Source organism: Pleurodeles waltl, chromosome 4_1 (assembly GCF_031143425.1).
Source record: "Pleurodeles waltl isolate 20211129_DDA chromosome 4_1, aPleWal1.hap1.20221129, whole genome shotgun sequence".
Lineage (NCBI taxonomy): Eukaryota > Metazoa > Chordata > Amphibia > Caudata > Salamandridae > Pleurodeles > Pleurodeles waltl.
In genome coordinates this window covers 988,095,401-988,117,140 of record NC_090442.1, presented here as the reverse complement: position 1 = coordinate 988,117,140, position 21,740 = coordinate 988,095,401, and the positions used below count along the sequence as shown (strand labels likewise).

The 21,740-nt window shown below is 46.4% G+C and overlaps 1 protein-coding gene across 3 annotated transcripts in view; it reads right to left on the bottom strand.

Moving 5' to 3' along the window:
- LRRK2 (leucine rich repeat kinase 2) overlaps positions 1-21,740 on the bottom strand; it is a 1,446,345-nt gene that overhangs the window by 161,256 nt on the left and 1,263,349 nt on the right. The gene's annotated exons all lie outside the window — the stretch shown is intronic.

The window sequence follows — 21,740 nt, the reverse complement described above, 5'->3', positions numbered from 1 at the left end:
GATTAGCAGAGGAGAGAGCCTTCTTGCACCCCCTAATGAAAATGTCATCTTCTAACCTTAGACCTTTAATGAAAAAGAATGACAGGACTTGAAAGGTAAACCAATGAGGAAAGTGAGAACCAAATTCAAACTCCATTCATGAGCATAGGGAGGTGTTGGCTGAAATGTATTTTACACAACCTTCAAAAACCAAGCTACATCTGGTCAGGCATAAAAACATCAGCCATACATCATCACTAAAGAACCCTTACTCACTGCAATTTAAAATGTTTATAAGCTAAATAAACTGGGAACTGAAAAATGTGCACAGTCTGGGCAGACAACGGATCAGGAAACATGAAACAACACTGGTTTGTAAATATTGTTAATCTGCTAGCTTAAAAAGCACTGCTGGGTTGCCTGCTTGCTAAACCCAGGGCTTCCATCACAAGACGTTCATAAAGGAAAGGTCTTACTAACCAAGTTCCAGGTTCTCAAGCTTAGAGTTCACAAGTGTAGTAACTTGCCCTTCTTTCAGGGTTGAAAGCCCCCATAATAAGAAGCTGAAAAGAAGAAAACTGACTCAGATGTAGCAGTTATGGATACCATGTCCTCGATGCCCAATCTGCTGCAATCAGTTGAATGTGAGCCTTCTTATGGTGAACCATATTCAGACCCTTTGAAATTAGAGGTAAGGTAGAAAGACATGATACGCTAGGTGTTTTGAGTGCAACATCAGTTTGTCGCTTAGAGATCCTCTCCTAGGAAATTCCACTGAGCAAAAGGTTGCATTTTTTGTTCTACCTCACGGTGAACAGATCTATGGACAGAGTACCCCATGGAGAAACAGATAATCCATTACCTCTTAACGACATTCCTACTTTTGATTGATGGAGGACATCCTGCTGAGGATATCCACTATCAGTATCTCCTACCCAGCCAGATGAGCTGCTGACAAACTCCGTGTCTGTTTACAGCCCAGTACCAGATCTCCAATGCGTCTCTGCACAGCTGAATTGAACTTACACTGTCCTGCTTTTCATGATAAAACATCACATTTCTGACAACTGCACACATTAAGAAGGCAAGCCTAGAAAGTTAGCCTGATGGCTCTAAATTCCAAGACATTTTAGATTTCAACCAGGACCAACTATTTAATGACAGGTCATTCAGAGGTGCACCCCAAAGACAGAGAGATGCCGCAGTAAACATTTCAGTCTGAGGAGGAGGTAGCCTGAAATGAATGCTTACCGTTGTGTCTGTCATGCATTGAATGTAGGGACTAGATGAAGTACAAAGGAATCAAAATTACATATTTCAGACTGCCACCATACTAACATTTTTGTTCTCCTAAAGTGCCTTCACAGCAGTCACATCAGAAAATATGTCACTTGAATCAGAAAAGTACTTGTTATCATAGAGCTCACAAGATGCATGATTGACCTGGCTGTCTGATGAAGGGAATCTTCAAAACGTGACTCCATCTGATATAAAGAAATAGTAAGATTTGGAGGAACCATCTCTGCGATGTGCTGGATCGTAATCCTGGGAGAAAGTCTGGATTTTGCCTTGCACAGTGTGGTTGTACTTTAGTAATGACAAGCTAAGCAGCTTGGGAGCTGTTCACTGTAGAAAAGAAAGCTGGGAGGACTGATGGGCATGGTGACCTGCGCGTTGCCTGCCAGATCCACATTCCTGGCCTTGAAAGAACTAATGCAACTGCTGGGACAGGATGGGAGCCTAGAGTTGCCTATATGCCAACCTCCTAGAGTAGCGTCAGAATTTCCTAAGCTGGTGAGGAAACAGTATGGCAGAGGCAGAAAGACCAAGGAAGCATGTCATGGCCCTATTCTGCTTAAAAGTTCCTAAGCAGAATCTGCTTTTTGACAAAGAGGCATGAGAAAATTGAAATGCATGAGAGAGGCCTGTATGTCTCCTGAAACACCTGTGGATCACATTCATGCAAGGTGAGGGTACACAACACTAGTGTCAACTGCTCACCCCAGACAATCAGTAGTATCAAGGCCAGCAGAAATCATTTATTGGGCCAAATCTTGATATTCTTGCATGGTTTAAGCCAAGGAGGAACAGCCTGCAAATCTCGCTGGCCATGTCCCAGGGAGCAAATGTATACCAGCCCAATAAATAAACAGTTTTAATTGGCCTCAATTTTCTGAATGCCTCAGTCCTCTTTGCCTTCGTGTCAGGTGAGGTGCAGGGAATGAATTAGGTTTACTTTGCTGGTGGAAGCCTGGACCACCAAACCAGGATGCTGTGTAAGGAAATTAGGGTCACCAGGTGACGATCTATGCAATCTGGCCACCTGCCTGTTCCAAAACAAGGTTTAGATCAAGGGCCCATTAAGGTGTTAATATGGGCTTCATTCAGTGGAAGCAAGGACTCAGCTAAGGGTGGCCCATGTTGCAAACTTTCTGTCGGGACATTTATCTTGACTTCAACAAAAGCAGTTGTAAGTCCAGGACCTAAGCTTCTCATTAAATTATTAAGTAAGCACTCTCTTCTGTTGGGGGCCCAGCAGACACTGGCGCCTCTGAAGATGCCTCTGTAGTAGTGGGCGGGTAACTACTACAGGGGATACCCAAAGAAACCCAGCCAAGACCCAGGTAATCATGTATATCTACAACAATGTCTCAGCAACCACAAAACAAAGGGTCAAAAAGTGATGGTGAACACAATGTGCTCAAAGTGGTTGTGATAGTGAACGGTGGAAGTAAAAGTACCAAAGTTCACATACATATAATACATAAAAGAACAAATACAGCTGATGGGCAAATGACAAACATTCAATTAAAAAAAGACATTGCTTGATAGCTTATTCATAGATTTGGCCAAGGAGGCCCAAATCTAGCTGTAATCACAATCAACGTTTCGATCCGTATTCATTTAGGAATCATCATCAGGACAGACAAGCCCCAGAGTGGTGCAAATAAAGGATGTATTCAGGTAACCCCACAAAAGGGAGTAAGGAAAAAACTCCTCCCAGTCAAGCAATAATCCAAATTCAAGCTCGCAAACTATGCAACTAGTTTTTCCTTATTTATTTTTAAATGATGCCACCTGAGACGTTCTAGATATATCTGTACTAGTGGGAGTATAGTGGGAGATATCTTTGTTCTAGCTCTCACCTACACTTTTGTGAGGTTATGGAAGGTCCAGTGTGCATCAAAGCTGTTGCTCAACTCTCACTCAACACACACAATTGTGTCTAATTGTGAGCTCAGGATTTGAACATACCTCTTACATCAGTCTAGAAATCCAACAACTTCACATACAGGATAAAAGATGTAGAAATCTCTGACTCACAGTTCAAGAAAATGTATCTTACTGTCTCAAACACAACTGATGTGATTTTTAAAGACAACTTCCACCGCTCCTCCCTGAGCACCCATACAATCATAGCAGAGTGGACTATATGATCTTCACTGCTATTAAGCAAAATCTCAGTTCTAATGTGATAGTTTCCTTGTGTTTTTGTGTTGATTGTGGTTTGCGTTAAAGCAATTTCCTTTCATTCTCATTTATAGACGTTGTAAATTGTAGTATGTGTTGTTTGCAGTATTACAAAGGCCGATCAAATATCACCAATCCCTGTCAGGTGAGTCTGATTGATTTTAGCTGGTTAGGAAAATAATGTTATAACACTACTCGAACCTCTCACCTACTGTTGTAAGGAAATTACATTCCATTTCAAGAGGCAGGTTTTAAAGTTATATACGGTTTAAAATTCCACATGTAAATGATTTTCTGGCAGTTTTAAAGGCGTGTTTGCCTATTAGTCCTTAGCAAAAAGAACAGATGATGGACGGATTGCTCAACAATGCAAACATTCATCCCCACCAGTCACAAAGATCTGGGTTTAACCCATTATTTTGTTGCCCACTACGCCATCCCAGTTTGGAGCCAGCATTATGGAAATCAGTCTTGAACCTGTTTCCCATGGGAACAGTTCAGCCTGAACTGCCGAGCCAGGTCCTCTCTGGACTGGAAACAAACATCTTGTGACCGGTTTCAGGGTATCACCCCTCATCAGCCAGGCTAGCTTGAATCCACTGGTGCAGTGAGCATGGGGACCATGTCTGGGCATACTCTTCCCACGTAGGGTAACAAAAGCAAAAAGAACAGATGATGGATGGAATGCCTAACAATGCAAGCATTCATCCCTAGTCACAAAGATCTGGGTTTAATCCACCATTTTGTGGCCCATCACACCATCCCCAGTTTGGACTTATTAGTCCCTGGCACACAATACAACACAGCTAGTTAGACCTTACTGTTTGTCCTAAAACAATATCTGTCCTGGCTCAACTTATGTTACAATATCTAGATCCACCATCCTTCTGTACACATGTATCTGCCACGTTACATCCTGAATTTAAACAGTAATTTCTAGCTAAACTTTGTGCGGCCACACCTCTAGATTTGTTTTCTTTTTATCAATTTCCTCAGCAACTCCTTACTATTCTGGAGTTTCAGGCACTACATTTTACTTTATAAATGCCAAAGTGAATTAAATTCTCATTTAGTTATTTGACAACAGAATGTTGGCATTTTAAACTGAAATGTTGCGTACAAGGTTGTAACTGGCACACAGAAAGAACTGCATTTCTGGTTGGGAAGATAAAATGAGTAGGAGAATGAAACATGTTTAAAAATGCTGTTTTGTAAGAAATGATAAGGAACATGAAACAACACATAGGTTAAATGGTAGAGCCACAAAATAGACATCTTATTTTGGATGTGATGTGCAGCTTTACATATTCTTCCTCTCCAATTTTATGAGATACTCTTCAGACACGTTTTGAAGTCATTAGTGTAGAGGATACACAAATGTCAAGAGGCAGGGAGATCAAGTGATTAGGGCTTAGCAGGGCTGAACCGTACATCTAGATTTCTAAAATGGGCAAGCTTAGGAAGATTCATAATTTAGACAAGCATTTGCTTTTATGATATTGCTGGCCTATTTCTGGCATTAGCTTGTTCATCATTCCATAACCCTTTTTGCCCACAGCCAAAGGGAGAGTGCCTGTACTAGGCCAATGTAGCGACCAACCCTTTCCTAGTCTACTGCTTTGTTTTCAAAGACAAGGGTTCGGAACAGGAGCAAGGACACTTTGACGCACTATGATGATAATTACCTCACAATCCTTCAAAGAAATGTGAATTTCCTACTAGTACCTAGAAAGGCTTAGGGGAGGCATCAATCTCATATTTTTCTTTCCCTGTTTGAGGTTACATTTGCTTCAGTTACTTTCTCCAGGGATTAAAAAACGTGTTGAAGCTTTTCGCAGTAATGTGATTCAGGTTTTACAGCAGCAAAATGCCTTTTCAAAATGTACCAAAAAACGGTCCCTGAACCGGTGTAGACTGGTTTATGCAAGGATGGCACCAAATGTGCCCTTCAAAGTTTTTCCAGTGGCTTGGGGAGGCTACCCCTCCCAAGCCATGTAACACCTATTTCCAAAGGGAGTGGGTGTTACCCCCCTCACCCAAAGGAAATCCTTTGTTCTGGGGTTGAGTTGTTCAAGCAGCAGGAGGGCAGAAACCTGTCTGAGGGGTGGCACCAGCTTGGGCTGCCTGGAAAATCCTAGAAGGGTGGTAGACGCAATGCCGAATCATACTTCCAATACTGGCAACAGGATTGGGGTATGATTCCGACATGTTTGATACCAAACATGTCAAGGTTCTGAGTTACCTTTTCGTAGCTGGACACAGGTGGTGAACTATGTCCAGTACATGCATAAAATGGCATCCCCGCACTCATTAAATCCAGGAAAATGGAACACCCTTTCACGTAGGCTGCAATGGCAAGCCTGCAGATACACTTTGCATGGCCTCCCCATGGGTGGCATAATACATGTAAGTGCCTTTTATATGGTAACTAGGTACCCAGAGCACTGGTACACCAGGGCCCCCCATGGGCTGCAACATGTATTATGCCACCCATGAGAGCCCATGCGAACTGTGACTGGAGGCCTGCCACTGCAGCCTGCATGAAAGGGTGCAAACCTAACCACTGCACTTAGACATTATAAGTCACCCCTCTGGTTGCCCCTTCAGCCCAAGGGCTGGGTGCATGTCTCTAAGAGTGAGGATACCCCTGCATGAGCAGGGTACCCCTACAGACCCCAGACCAATTCCTGTAAGTGCGGGAAGCCATCTTAAGGTATGTAGTGGGCACTGGTCAACATGAGTGGTCCAACTACATAATGGCTACTCTGAACTCAAGCATGTTTGGTATCAAACATGTTGGAATCGGGCAACTACACCGATTCCAGTGTTTGTTTGCATGATACCTTGTACTCTGGGGGTTCCCTAGGGCATCCCCCAGTTCTGCCTGTGCAGCCTTACAGAGTAAAGCTGCCAGACCGTGCTGCTACTGACTCCAAACACTGTTTTGCTCTCCTGCAGATGAGCCTGAATCAGGCAGGAGGAGCACAACAAAGGATTTCTTGCAAGGGAGAGGTGTGACCACCTTTTACTGTGTATTAGGTGTCTAAGGGCTGGGGTAGGGTGGCCTCTGAGCGCCACCAGGCTGCTTTGAAGGGCATATTTGGTGCCCTCCTTGATTATATTGGTGTTTGCACCAGTTCAGGAACCCCCGGTTCCCGCTCTGGTGCAAAACTAAACAAAGGACAGAGGAGTGACTGCTCCCATGTCCAGCCCCTCCCCTAGGGAGGTGCACAGAGCTCTGCCAGGTGGCCACTTGAGTATGCCATCTTGAAAATAGGATGGGCAGAGGCCCTTATGAGCATTGGACTGGTTAGGCTAGGTAGATGACGTCCCTGACCCCTGTGATAGGTGGGTCTCTGCAGAGAGTGACCAACCCCCTTTTAGGGTTACTTAAGGGCTTCCTCACGCGTGGGTCTTCAGATTTGTCAAGCAAGCCCCTACAAGGAAGTCTCTGCAAGACATCTTCTGCATCTGGCCTCGGAAATCGCTGCTGGTCTTTGCTGGACGAGAACAATTCTGCTTCTGGTGGGAAGGCTCCTGTTGCTACATTATTTCTCCAGACCATGCTATAATGCTGCAACATGCAAGGCTGTGCAACCTCAAGGGTCACAAGGACTCTGTTTGCAAAAAGAAGCACATAGGAATCTCCCTTGGAGTGAAGGAGTCACTCCTCTGCATCTGCAGCTTCTGCGAAGTAGGACTCCTGTTTTGCTGTACTGGTCAGGCCCCCTTGTGACTCCATGTGTCCGTCACCTGTGGGTCACTCATGGGGGCTTCACTGACTTCTGTTGGCTTTCCATTGTGCTGAGGGCCAGCTCTAACTCCTCCTCGTTGGTAGAGTCTCCTGGACCCTGCTGGTACCCATAATTTTGCAGCCTCTTCTGGAACTCCTGTTGGCATTTGCCAGTGCTTGCTTAGTGACCTGGCTGGTCATTATCCCTCCTGCAATCCCTCAACAGACTGTTCATAGGTGATTCCTGGGTTCTTCTGTAGCTCTTGGACCCCACAGCTGGATGACTTCTTCCACCAACTTGCAGGAACGTCATCTTTAGGAGGGTGGGCATTGCCAACTGCACCACCTGGACACCTCCAAGGGTGGTGGACTCTGTCCCCTTCCTTTGCAGGTCCTTCACGTCCAGCCTGGTCCACGGGCCGGGTCAGCAGCTGGACAATCCGAGGCATCCATAGTCTTCAGAGAGAGTCCCTCCTCCTCTCTGCATCCGGGTACTTGGTGTTGGTACCCATGTCTTCTGCAAGCAACCACATCTCATTCAGTCACACCTCCGAACTCCACTGGACCGACCACCATTGCGTCCATTTCACCTTCAAGAAAAACACCGAACACCACCACACCCCTCTACCGCCCCACCGCCGCTGGGGAAAAGTCACCGAAGATCAACTAGCCAGCACCCTCGCCAAAAACCCACCACCCGACCCCACCGACCCAGACTCCGCCGCCATCAACCTCCAACAATGGATCCTCAACTGCACCAACATCCTAGCACCACGCAAGAGACCCACCGTCAACCAAGAAAAGAAAAAAACAGCCTGGTTCACAGACGAACTGACCACCTCCAAACGCATGTGCCAGAAACTCAAGAAAAAATGGATCCTCGAGCGCACACCCGACAACCTTGCTACCCTAAAGGAAGCCAACCGCGAACACCACCAACTGATCCGACTCGCCAAACGCTCCCACTTCACAGAACGCCTTAACAACAACGCTCACGACTTCAAGGAACTCTTCTGCATCGTGAAGGAACTCTCCAACCCCAACGCCAACGTCAACGACGTCCCTCCATCCCAGAAACTCTGCGACGATCTCTCCACCTTCTTCTACCAGAAAATCGCAGCAATCCACGACAGCTTCAATACCACACCTCCGCCAGACCGCACCCCCAACAACTCCTCCCACGCCGACCGCATCACCACCTGGACCCAAGTAGACGACGCCGAAACCCTAAAGACCATGAACTCCATCCACTTAGGATCTCCCTCTGACCCCTGCCCACATCACGTTTTCAACAAAGCCGACGTCACCATCGCCACCAAACTCTGCAAGATCATCAACCTTTCCTTCAACACCGCTACCTTCCCGAACAGCTGGAAGCACGCAGAAATCCAACCCCTCCTCAAGAAACCTAAGGCTGACCTCAATGATCTCAAAAACTTCCGACCGATCTCCCTCCTTCATTTCCCAGCGAAAGTCATCGAGAAGATCGTCAACGCACAGCTCGCCCACTACCTAGAAGACAACTCCATCCTAGACCCCTCCCAATCCGGTTTCAGACGAAACCACAGCACAGAGACTGCACTCCTCGCCGCCACAGATGACATCAGACAACAAATGGACAACGGCGAAACCTCAGCCCTCATCCTCCTAGACCTCTCCGCTGCCTTCGACACGGTCTGCCACCGCACCCTACTAAATCACCCCCACGAAGCCGGTATCCAAGACAAAGCCCTCAACTGGATCTCCTCTTTTCTCTCTGGCAGAACCCAGAGAGTTCGACTCTCACCCTTCCGCTCCGAAGCCACCAACCTCATCTGCGGCGTCCCCCAAGGCTCCTCTCTAAGCCCAACGCTGTTCAACGTTTACATGGCCCCCCTCGCACAACTGGCCCGCCAGCACAACCTCAGCATCCTCTCCTACGCCGACGACACCCAGCTCATCCTCTCACTGACCAAAGATCCTCTCACCGCCAAAGCCAGCCTCCACGAGGGACTGAAATCCATCGCCGAGTGGATGAGCAACAGCCGCCTGAAACTTAACTCCGACAAGACGGAAGTCCTCATCCTCGGTCGCACCCCATCAGCCTGGAACGACTCTTGGTGGCCCACCGCCCTGGGCCCCCCACCCACCCCAGCCAGCGTCGCACGAAACCTCATCTTCATCCTCGACTCCGCTCTCACCATGTCCAAACAGGTCAACGCAGTCTCCTCTTCCTGTTTCAACACCCTCCGCATGCTCCGCAGGATCTTCAAGTGGATCCCAACAGGAACCAGAAAGACAGTGACTCAAGCCCTCGTCAGTAGCAGACTCGACTACAGCAACGCACTCTACACAGGCATCCCAACTAAAGACATCAAACGACTCCAACGCATCCAGAACGCATTCGCCCGCCTGATCCTCGACATACCCCGCCGATGTCACATCTCCCACCACCTGAAGGACCTCCACTGGCTCCCCGTGGACAAGAGGATCACCTTTAAACTCCTCACCCACGCACACAAAGCACTACACGACACCAGACCCACCTACCTGAACACCAGACTCAACTTCTACGTTCCCTCACGCCAACTACGCTCTGCCAACCTTGCCCTCGCCATCGTCCCCCGAATCCAGCGCAAGACCTCTGGCGGCAGATCCTTCTCCTACCTCGCCGCCAAGACCTGGAACTCTCTCCCGACCTCACTACGCCAGACCCAGGACCTCCTCACCTTCAGGAGACTCCTCAAGACATGGTTCTTCGAACGCTAGCAGCTACCCCCCCACACCCTCCCCCAGTGCCTCGAAACCCTAACGGGTACATAGCGCGCTTTATAAATTTAATGATTGATAAATTTAATGATTGGGTATCCTGGGGTAAGGGCACTCCCCATCCATCCTCTTGCCTTCTGGTTTCCTCGGGGTCCACTGGGAAGGGTCCGGAATTCCACAAACTCCAACCACTACTCTCTGTGTTAGTCTATGGGACAACTGGGTGGTAACTACTTTACTCCTGGTTGCTGGGGACAGTTACTTTACTTACCTCTGGTGATCCTAAACGCCCCAGACCCTAGCTAACTTCCACACTTATCTTGGCTGGAGACACTATTTCACATTCCACTTTTTTAGTGTATGGTTTAGCCCACCCCTAGGGCCTAGGGCTATTTGTGGTGGTTATTTTGTGTATAAATTGTGTGTAATATCTCCAGAGGGAGATATACCAATGTCAGTTTAGTAGTAGTGCTATAGTAAAGCATACTTTATTTTTGCAACAGTTGTGTGGTTCTTTATTGTTAGTGAGTTACTGTCTGACTACTGTGGTATTGCAAGTGCTTTACATTCCTCCTGGATAAGGTTTAGCTGCTCGCCCTAGCTACCCCTAGACAGCCTTTGCTATGTGGACACTTAATCACTAAGGGTTGCCTGGACTCAGCATAGGGTGCCACACCATAGGTGTACACCATACACTGAGCCAGCCTCCTACAATGATGGTGCAGCGGTGGGATAAGACACTTGCATTGCTTTACCACTTGGTCAGCTGTGATTTTCTATGAGAAAGACCACTACTTACTATTGGTTATATACTACACTAGTAACTGCAAGAAATCCTAAACGTTTGCCTGGGTAGTCAGGGGTCTAGCATAGCCCTTTCTCAAAGCCTTCTAAAAGTTTAGAGACTTAGTGTAGGTAGGCACTACTCTAGCACCATGCCTGTAGTTGGGGGAGATGACCAGACTCAGGAGTCTAGGTATGGTGACCTTAAGTTCAAGGAACTCAGGGCCCTATGTACAGCTAGACAGCGTATGACAGGTAGTAACCATGACAAAACTATTCTCTTGAATCTCCTTATTCAGGATGACCTACAGAATATTGACAGGGAGAGGGAATTAGATGATGAGGGTGAACCCCCAGTGTTGGAAAAGGCGGTACCAGGTAATTCCTCTGCCCACATTAGGCAGAACAATAAGAATGCTGGGGAAAACCTTGATACTGCAGGGAGTTGTGCTAGTAGCACAAGAGAGTGTTGTAGTGGTAGGCCCTCTTTTACTTCCCCAGGGTTAGTAAAGAGAATCCCCAGGAGGAGTGTATCTGCCTCGTCCTCTGTTTCCCTTGTCTCAGCCTCTGCTTTGGGGTACAGCCACTCTAGCTCAGCTGAGGGATCCCTAGATAGGGGATTTGGTTGGCTGAGACATGAGCAGGCCAAGCTCAAGTTGAACCAACAGCAGCTGGCTCTGGAGAGAGAGGCCCTTGAAATGGAGAGGGAAAGAAAGAATTTGGGGTTAGAACCCCATGGTGGCAGCATAAGAGATTCCAGGGTCAGGGAAGACTCCTTTAATTCCAGGAATCTCAGCAGGATAGTCCCTCCTTACAAGGTTGGGGATGAAATCCATAAGTGGATTTTTGCTTTAGAGAGGGCCTGTAACGTACAAAGGGTCCCTCAGAGGCAGTGGGCAGCTATCTTGTGACTCTCCTTTGCAGACAAAGGCAGAGACAAACCTTTGACTGTGAGGGAAGAAAATGTAGATAACTACCAGGTCTTGAAGGAGGCTCTGATGAAAAAGTTACTTACCTTCGGTAATGATTTATCAGGCAGATTCCTTACCGTAGAATTTCCCACAGGCATCCGACTGGATCCGGATATTTTTTTTCGAGCAGTACCAATGCACGCCAACAGGTGGCATCGGACGACTCAGAGTCCATTGTTGCCGCCATGGTCTCCGTGATGACGTTGTGGTCGTACATAGGCACCAACCTGGTGCACTGACGTCAATTTCATTTCACTACTTTCCACGCCAGCAGCGCAGAGCCATGAAGAGCACTGAAATTGGTGCACCACAGCTAAGTGCCTGAAAGAAGAAACCCTGTCCCTAGAAATCAATTCACAAGCGGGAGGATGGGTGGGTCAGTAAGGAATCTGCAACTAGAAAATGCCTCTCCCATATAAATCATTACCAAAGGTAAGTAACTTGCTCATCTGATAAAGACTTCTAGTTGCAGATTCCTTATCTTAGAGTAGATATCCAAGCAATACCATCTTCGGTGGTGAGCTGCGAACCAAGATCATACTAAAAAGTCCTGCAGGAAAGAATGACCAAAGTAGCCGTCTCTGCGGACCTGACTATCCAGGCAATAAAGTCTTGTGAACGTGTGCAGGGATGCCCGCGATGCTGCCTTGAAGATGTCCAGGACTAGAACTCAGTGTGCTAATGCAGTGGTAGCAGCAGTTGCTCTGGTGAAGTGAGCACGCAAGCCCTCATGGGGTTGCTTCTTTGCCAAAGTGTAGCACATTTTGATGCAGAGCAGTACCCATTGCAAGATGGTATGCTTCTGCACCACCTTCCCTTTCTTCCCACCCACATATTTAACAAAGAGTTGATTGTCCACCCAGAAATCTTTAGTACGACTGAGGTAGAACACCAACGCTCCTTTTGTATCCAGGTGGGGTCTCTCCTCTTCATGAGAGGGATGTGGGGGTCCGTAAGAAGTAGACAAAGTGATTGATTGGTCAACGTGAAAAGCCGTAATAATCTTGGGAAGGAAGGAGGACCTTGTACGGAGCACCAATTTGTCAGATTGGACGGACAAAAATGGTGGCTTGGAAGAAAGCGCTTGAAGCTCACTCACTCTGTGAGCAGAGGTGATGGCAATAATAAAAGCAGACTTGATTGTTAGGAGCTGCAGAGGACAATTGTGCAGGGGTTCAAAAGGGGCACAGAGAAGGTAAGTTAGGACCAGGTTCAAATCCCACTGGGAAATAATGAATGGGTCAGAGGAAACAAAGACCCTTAAGGAATCTTCCAACAATGGGAGACTTGAATAAGGAAGGCTGGCCTGCAATCTATGAAAGGCTGAAACGTCCGATACGTAACCTTTAAGGGTGCTCAAAGCAGAGCCCTGCGGGGCCAAAGAAAGGATGAACAAGAAAGCCTCAGAGAGCGGTGCAGAGAGGGGATCAACAGACTTGTTGGGACACATGCCACAAAATTATGCCAAAGACAGGGGTATACCGTTTTCATGGAGGGACACCTGGCTGCCAGAATAACATCACAAACTTCAGGCAGAAGGTCAAAAGCTGTCAACTGCCGCCTCTCAATCTCTACACAAGAAGATGAAGACTGGACAGGTTCGGGTGGAGAACCATCCCCTGCTGCTGCGACAGAAGATCTTCCCAAAGGGCAGTCTGATCGGAGGATCTGTAGCCATGCTCAGTAGCTCTGGATACCATACTCTTCATGCCTAGTCCGGAGCCACAAACATTACTTGGGCCCGGTCGCTTGTGATCTTCAGAACTCTGGACAGAGGTGGCATTGTCGGGAAGGCATAAAGGAGGCCTGAGTTCCACTCACGACAAAAATCATTGCAGAGCGACTGCGGCCTTGGAAGCTCTAATACACAAAACAGTTGACATTGCACATTCTCTGCGGAGGTGAACAGATCTAACCAAGGCTCCCACCACTGCTGAAAGAGGCCATGCGCCACCTCCTGATGGAGACGCTATTTGTGATCCACTATGCATCGATGGCTGAGTTAGTCTGCTCTTGCGTTCAGAGAGCCCGCCAGATGTTGAACCACCAGGATTATGCCCTGATGTGCCAGCCACATCCAGGAGCTCAGAGCCTCTTGACAAAGAGTCCATGACCCCACTCCGCTCTGCTTGTTGCAGTACCACATGACGGTAGTGCTGTCCTTGAACTCTTTCACCACTTTCCCTTTTGCTCAGAGCTCCAAAAGATTGATATGGAGTCTGGACTCCGCCGGAGACCAGAGACCTCTGATCTCTGCCTCTACCATGTGGCTGCCCCATCCCAGGTATGATGCATCTGCCACTACTGTATGATCTGGTTGGGGAAGGGTGAGGGATCTGTTGTTGACCTAATCGTGATTCAAAAGCCACCACTGCAGGTCTTTCCCAGTTCCCTCCGAGATCTGGAGCATGTCGAAGAGATTCTCCTGATGCTGTGCCCACTGGAACTTCAGGTGCCACTGCAGATGCGGCATATGCTATCTGCCATGTGTCACCAGCAGGATGCAGGAGGCCATGAGACCCAGCAGCCTCAGAGTCATTCTCACCGAAATCCAGGATAGAGGCTGGACCATCAGAATCATAGCCTGAATATCTTTGACTCTTTTTCTGGGAGGATAGGCCTGAAACTACACTGTGTCCAGAACAGCTTTGATAAAAGGGAGAGTCTGAGTAGGAGTCAGGTGTGACTTTGGCATGTTTATAGTGAACTCCAGCGAGTGTAGAAGGTTCGCCGTAGTCTAAATGTGGGAGACAATTTTCTGGGACGTGTTTGCCTTCAAAAGCCAGTCGTCGACGTAGGGGAAGGCTGAAACCCCTAACCTGCAAAGATGAGTTGCAACCACTGCCATCACTTTCGTGAACACACTGGTACGGGTGAAGGGAAGCATGGTAAATTAAAAGTGCTCATGATCTAACACAAATCGCAAGTAGCGCATGTGGGCAGGCAAGACGGGCATATGGAAGTAAGGGTCCTTTAAGTCCAACGCTACCATCCAGTCTCCTGGGTCCAAGGCAGACAGGACCTGAGCCAGACTGAGCATTTTGAACTTCTCCCTCTTGAGGAAGAGATTAAAGGCCCGGTGGTCTAGGGCAGGATGTAGGCCCTTGTCCTTTTTGGGCACCACAAAGTAGCGGGAATAACACCCACAACCTATTTCTGGTGCAGGGACCCTCTCTATGGCTCTTTTGGCCAAGAGAGCTGTGACTTCCTCGCAAAGAAGTGCCAGATGATCCCCCGGTAAGCGGGCGTAAGATGGAGGCATGGCCAGAAGGGCAGTCTCGAAGGGGAGGGAGTATCCCATTCGGACTATTTGCAAAACCCACCTGTCATTCGTGATGGATTCCCGGTGGGGCAGTTGATGGTAGATCCTGCCCCCGACTGATCCGAGATTGTGGAAATGACTAGGCGGGTTTGGAGGCAGGGGTGGACTAGGCAGACCTCTGGTTGCCTGTCCCATGAATACATGGCATTACGCATCCCCGGCTGCACAGTGACTGAGTAGCATGTGTGACACAGGGGCTGGCAGGGAAAGCACGCGACAGGGAGCCACTTCCGTGACCACAAAAGGGGAGGAAAGCGGACTGTGTTGGGCAAGGGGCAGCCACGCGGCCAAGGGACCAAGCTGTAGCCTGAAACTATCTGAACTTCTTGAGTGCCGAGTCTGCTTTCTCCTCAAAGAGATGGGTACCATCGAAGAGTTTGTCCATGAGAGACTGTTGGACATCCCCGAAAAACCAGATGTCCTCAACCAGGCGTGTCGCCTCAAGGCCATAGTTGACGCAACTGATCTACCCAGTGAGTCAGTCGTGTCCAGCCCACAACGAATTGTGAACTTAGCTATACCCTTCCCATCAGCAACAGCTTGGGATATGAAGGCCCAGGCCTCCTCCTGGACCTGAGTCAATACCTGCACAACCCACAATACCACAATGAATGTGTGTAGCGGCTCAAAAGGCATGCAGTGTTCACAGACCGCAATGTCAGACTGGAGGAAAAAAACATTTTCTTTCCATGTTGATCCAGTCTTTTTGATTCCCTATCCAGGGGAGGGGATGGTGTCAGAGGAAGAAGAAGCCTGGATGACAAGGCTCTTAGGCTAGGGGTGTTGGAACAGAAATCTGAGGTCGTTCTGGGTGGGCTGATGGCAGCGGGCCATTGTCCTGTTCACAGGAGTCCCTGTGCTGGGTATGGACCAAGTACCCAGAAGGACATTGGTAAGGGCTTCATTAAATGGTAGGAGAGGCTCCGAAGTGGAAGCCTCAGCCTGAAGCACCTCTTTGAGGAAGTTAGTGCTGACTGTTACCGAGGGAAGCTCAAGGCCAAGGACCTCAGCCGCCCTTACTGACCACCATGGAGTAAGACACTCCCTCCACCATAGCCACCGTAGGAGGAGAACGCATGCCAGCATCCAGATCACTAGCTTCACCCAATTCCTGTGCCCAGGCCAAGTCATGGTTGTCTAGCTGATATTCTAAAGTACGACCGTAAAGTCATCATGGTGACCACGACGCCAATGGTGGACCGACGCCACCTGACGGGGCACAAGGGTACTACTGGAAAAAAAAAACTCTTGATTCAGTCTGAAGCCTAGCGGTAATTCTAATGTAAGGAATCGGCAATTAGAAGTCTCTATCAGATTGATGGCTTTGGGCTTGCAACTGAGGAGTATAGGATGAAGTTCAGAGAAACTCAGAAGAAGTCCTCCCAAGAATGGTTAGATTTTGTTGACTGTCCCGTTAAGGAAATATACATATAAAGCATCCTTTCCTTGGTAAAATATGCGAATAGTTGACTAGGGTCTCATCAGGACAAACAGTGACCTGGTGAATGGTTGATTTACAATAGGATTGCCATTATGGATGAACCTTGAGATAAAACTCATCTTGGCACAGTGCAAAGGCTTTCAATGATATTTGTAGTGGAATGTCCAATGCATCCGTTTCTGTATGGTATTCACATTCAGCCTTTCGTTTTCAAAAGATGCGGCTGGCATAAAGCTGTGAGCAACACTAGTGGCACGTTCTTCAGAAATATAATTGGAAGCCTATGCACTGTGCCAAGATGCGGTTTTATCTCAAGGTTCATCCATAATGGCAATCCCACTGTAAAGCAACTATTGCCCAGGTCACTGTCCTGATGAGACCCTAGTCAACTATTCGCATATTTTACCAAGGAAAGGATGCTTTATGTGTATATTTCCCCCCAGAGAAATCTATAAAACATGCGTCATTTCAATGTGCTATGTGCTATGAAAGACAGTCCTCATACCCCGGTGCTGTAACTGCTCTCCCAGCCGTAATGTTTAATTAAATGAATCATTTCCTCTTTTGCCAGACGCCTCTTGTCTTCTGTTTGTTAAGGTAAAATCGTATTCGAGCAACAGCTGAATACATGAGAAAGTCAAACAAGAATCTTGTCAGGAACTGATCACGTGTATAATCAGAAGGCAACCTTATGGGAGTACCAGCCTGCCAAGCAGAATGGACTTTGTCCTTCACTGTGCTAGAAAAGGTAGGCGAGGTTTCCTCACCTGGTTGACCTGCACTCAGAGACTCCCACAAAGTGCTCCATGTCATACACCCCCAAACCCCACTTTGACAGTGCAGGCAAGAGTATGTTGACGGTGAAAGATTGAGGAGAAGAAGTGGAGAGCGAACCCCTTCCAGACTACCTGTCCCACAATGCAATAAAAGGTTCAGTGGAGGGAGTAGTGCTCTCCTATCCACTGTCAGAACAGCAGAGGGACTGTCATCATATGTTGAGGTAGTCTGCTGACTTGTCCTCAATATCTTGCTAATATATGGTATGAAACAGTGGTGTGACCACAGCATTGACAATGGTGAGAGCATATCTGCCAAAAACAAAATAGACAGGTTGTCAGAGTGAGGACCAGCATCAAGGATGAAGTGGACAAGATGTTGACCAGGTGAGTGATTAAACCTTTCAGAAGTTCTTGGTCCAGTCCAGCTGAACTGGTACCTTAGGCCAGTCTGCAAGGGTGGGACCCCAGAACTGATATTGTGTTTGTACTACACGGGGCTCAGCGGTGTCACAAAAATTGATGCTCATCCCAACCCCAGAACCGATGAGCTCATAGGCAGATTAGGGGCTGTCAAGTACCTTTAGGACCTTTGATTTGACCTCTGGTTACTGGGAGATTGTCCTGACTGAGGAGGCCAAACAAAGGTCTGCATTTCCATCCCTAATGGCCACTTTCAGGTTAAGGGCCCTTCTTTCTCCCTCTGCCCAAGCAGATGTTTCCAGATAATTTCCCAACAGGCACTCCACTGGAATAGCACTGCTCACAGCTACCTTCTGTAGTTCAGATAACCCCACCCCACAACATGCTGAACATTTTCATAGTATGGTACCTCATCTCATTGTCAGCATTGACAACCCTATGGAGGACATGGAGGACGTTCTGCTTTTGGGACACTAACCTGCCTAACACAGAGGTAGTGCATGCTTCTGTGTCCCTAAGCACCTCAACACGAATCCTGTTAATGGACTGCCATTGCCTATACTTCATCATGCTAGCAGGCAAAACAGACATAGTTTTAATATCCATTTAACCCCCAGAGACTAGTGTGATGTCGGTCGAACACTTGTTTTTCTCTGGGCCCACTTCCATCCCTTCCAGAGGCTAGTCACCAAGACTAGGGACCATCAGTGCAACATATCTTAAGGATATTGCTGTGTTAAGTTCCACCTGGCTTGATCATCAATCCACTACCCAGAAGGCTTCAGGCCGTGCAGCAGGCAGGCCTGACTATTAAGACCAGCAAATGCCACACAGTGTGTGTAGTGCACCTGGCCACCAAGTTTGTGTGGGACATGAATGGCCTCTCCAACCCAAGATCCAAACCATAACGGCTTGGGAGCTTTCCAAAACCTAGACTCAGTGAAGAGCTTCTCTAGGTTTGACTTGGTACTACATGAAGATTGTCAAGTGGTATAGAGTTCTATTATGACACCCTTGACAGTGCTGACTTCCAAGAAGAAGCCCAAAAAGATAATCTGAACAGGCATTTTAAACCCTGAAGGAGGCCCTGTGAACTGTACCAGTTCTCAAGGCATGTAACTTCAGCAAAGAGTTTGTTGTTCAGAAAGATGCTTCAGAGCGAGGGATCAGGGCAGTGCTATCAAAGCAGGCACCTACTTCCTAGAAAGTAGCGTTAGAGTGCCATTGAGATGGAGGCCTTCACTGTGGTTTGGTCCCTAATGAAACTGAGAATCGACTAGTTTGGGATTAATTTCAAAGTTCAAATGGATCACAGACCTCTCAGATGGGTGATGCAAATGGAAGGGCAGGTTTTAGGGGGTGTATCCAAAACTGTTGTAGTACTGCTAAATATTTTGCACATTTACCCTTAAGTTAAGCCTGTCTCTTCTGGCCATAACTTCCAGTGTTTGAGCACAGGTATATATTGAACGTGTGTGTTGGACTTGACAAGCTGTTGTACTTATTACTTGGAAAGGAATCACACCCTCCCCAATGAATAACCCATTACAGATTCCTCATGCATAAAAAAGTTTGCCTCTTTCATTTAGAGCAAGGAGGACAACTCAAATTCGTTAGAGGAGTGCTCAAAATTATGTAAGAAATCAAAAATTGAGATATTGCTGTCAATTGATAGTTAAACATTTTAAAAAAAGTGATACAAATCATTAGTCAAGCTTTAAGTTCCTACAATGGTGGCTCACATAAAAAAAGGCAACCAACTAGCGGTGGCTTTACTGACCCATGACATTCCTTCCTGGAATTATCCTCTGGTGGATCCATGAATGGCTCTGCATTAGTTCTATCTAGCGTCGGACAGCTATGCAGTTAAATATTTTCAGATTCCAGTCAGAGTCCTAGAGACACTTCATATATGAATCAACTGCAGAAAGTAGAATTATTGAGAACAGGCATATTCAAGACTGGACTGGTAAACTAAGTGACTGTGGATTGCTGTGTAGAATATAATCTTCTGCAGAATCTAATCTGTCCACTACCCAGAAGGCACTGTAATTTCCTGTGTGGTTGCTATGACGCATCAACCAGAATCTTTGAATTTCTAACACCCTACTAAAGACATACAATTTCCCTCTGAAATCTGTTATTGAAACGTATAACCCCTTCAAAGAAGGTCAAACTCGGACTGAGTGAACCATGGTGTGACAAAAAGTTAATGTTTCCAATTTTATTATCATGAAATGGGAGATGTTCTAACCACCTAGCTGAATTCTCCAGTAGAAAATAGGCCATCAAAGACAGCAACATCAAAACATTACACCACTATTTTTGCATAATCTGGAAACAAAAGTAAATCCCACGTCAGAGAAACCAAACACAGTGAACATCCTCTCTCACCATACAGCAATCCAATCTAAGTCGAGAAATCAACCAAGATTAAACGTTTTTTCATCAACAAATGTGACATCACTGCCACAAGACAGACAGCTGCAATACTCACCAACTCTGACTGATTGATGAGATATCCACTCTTTGCACTCCTTTCAATCTTTTAATTTAACTGACCTGGCCTGTATTCTCCAATCTCTTAAAGCCACATACAACAACAATGCCTTTTTCCCCGTCATCATCAAATTTCCACCCTTTGCAGCTCTCTAGCTTTTAGTAAATACCATCAACACCTCCTTCCAAGTATGTGATTCCCTGAAAATAGGCCGAATTCTCTTCCTATTAAATAAACCTAAACAAAACCCTGATGGAGCTCAGCAACAACAAGCCCACTGAACACCTACAGTTTCTTGGCTAGATACTGAAAAGACAATTGTTCTTCAATTTCAAAGCCCAACTGAGTGCCCCAAACAACTACAACCAGATCAGTCCGGTTTACACCAAAGTGGAATTATCAAAATTACTAACCTGCTTGTGGTAAATTATGCCACTCAAATCTTAGAAAAGTTGACCACAGCCCTTCTCAAAATATTGGTGGCCTTTGACACCACTGATCACTAACTTGTACTCTTCACTGGTCAATGTAATTCTTGTCCTTGCTTGCTTTATCTTGATGGTCACCTTTCAGATCCAGTGAATCAGTGCGAAAACATAAAGAACTGTAAATGTATATTAGAACTGAAGAAGCTTATTGCACTTTGATTGGGTCTGTGCTACCTAGATGCGTAGTCTGCACATTCTGTGCCAACATTAGTTAAAGGAACTATCCACATTTTCTCCCAGTGTTGAAAAATCTGACTGAAATATTGTTGCAGTTGATTTATTTTGACCTTTTTATGTTTATGTGCTTAGGCTATCAACTCATTTGACCTATCTGTAGGAGAGGGGCTGTTATTGCTAATCTTTAACTTCACTCATTAATTTCAAAGATGCTTCCAACATTTTGCCACCCACTACCTCACACTACCACATCTCATCACATCTGACCACCCAAATCTGCTGTAACCCAATGCACCACACAACAATCCATTTATGCACCTCAAAACACCATACTACAGTACACTTGCCAAAGTAGTTCATACATTACCCAATACATAATATGTTATCACACAATGTCCTATAACTTAACACTCATCCTTACAACATCAAATCATACCACATATCACACCACTTCCTCATACACAAAATGCCTTGGAATACCACATCACAAAGCTACACACCACACTCAGAGTTAATGTGCCATTATACAAGGTGAATACTGCACTGTATAAAAACTTTTATCTCCACAGAATAATCTATTTGCTGTCATCATATTTAGTAAATATAAATATATGAACTTTGTCAATAAGTTATACATAAGGCTTCATTTATAAGACAGTGCTTTTAACGTATTGTCTGCTTTTTGTGATGTTCTGTGTTACAACATATCACACATACAGTAACAGTGAGTAGTGGGGAAAATGCGAAATGCTCCATATACTGATTTTTTGCCTAAGTAATAGATGTAAAAACGCCATCTCAAACTACAGTATAACCAGAAATGCACAGAATGCATTTATTATTACTCACTAGGTTTTGCTAATTACTGTGCAGCTATTTACTTTTAATATATTGTAATGCTTTCTTATCCAGGAAATGGGCTTTTTAA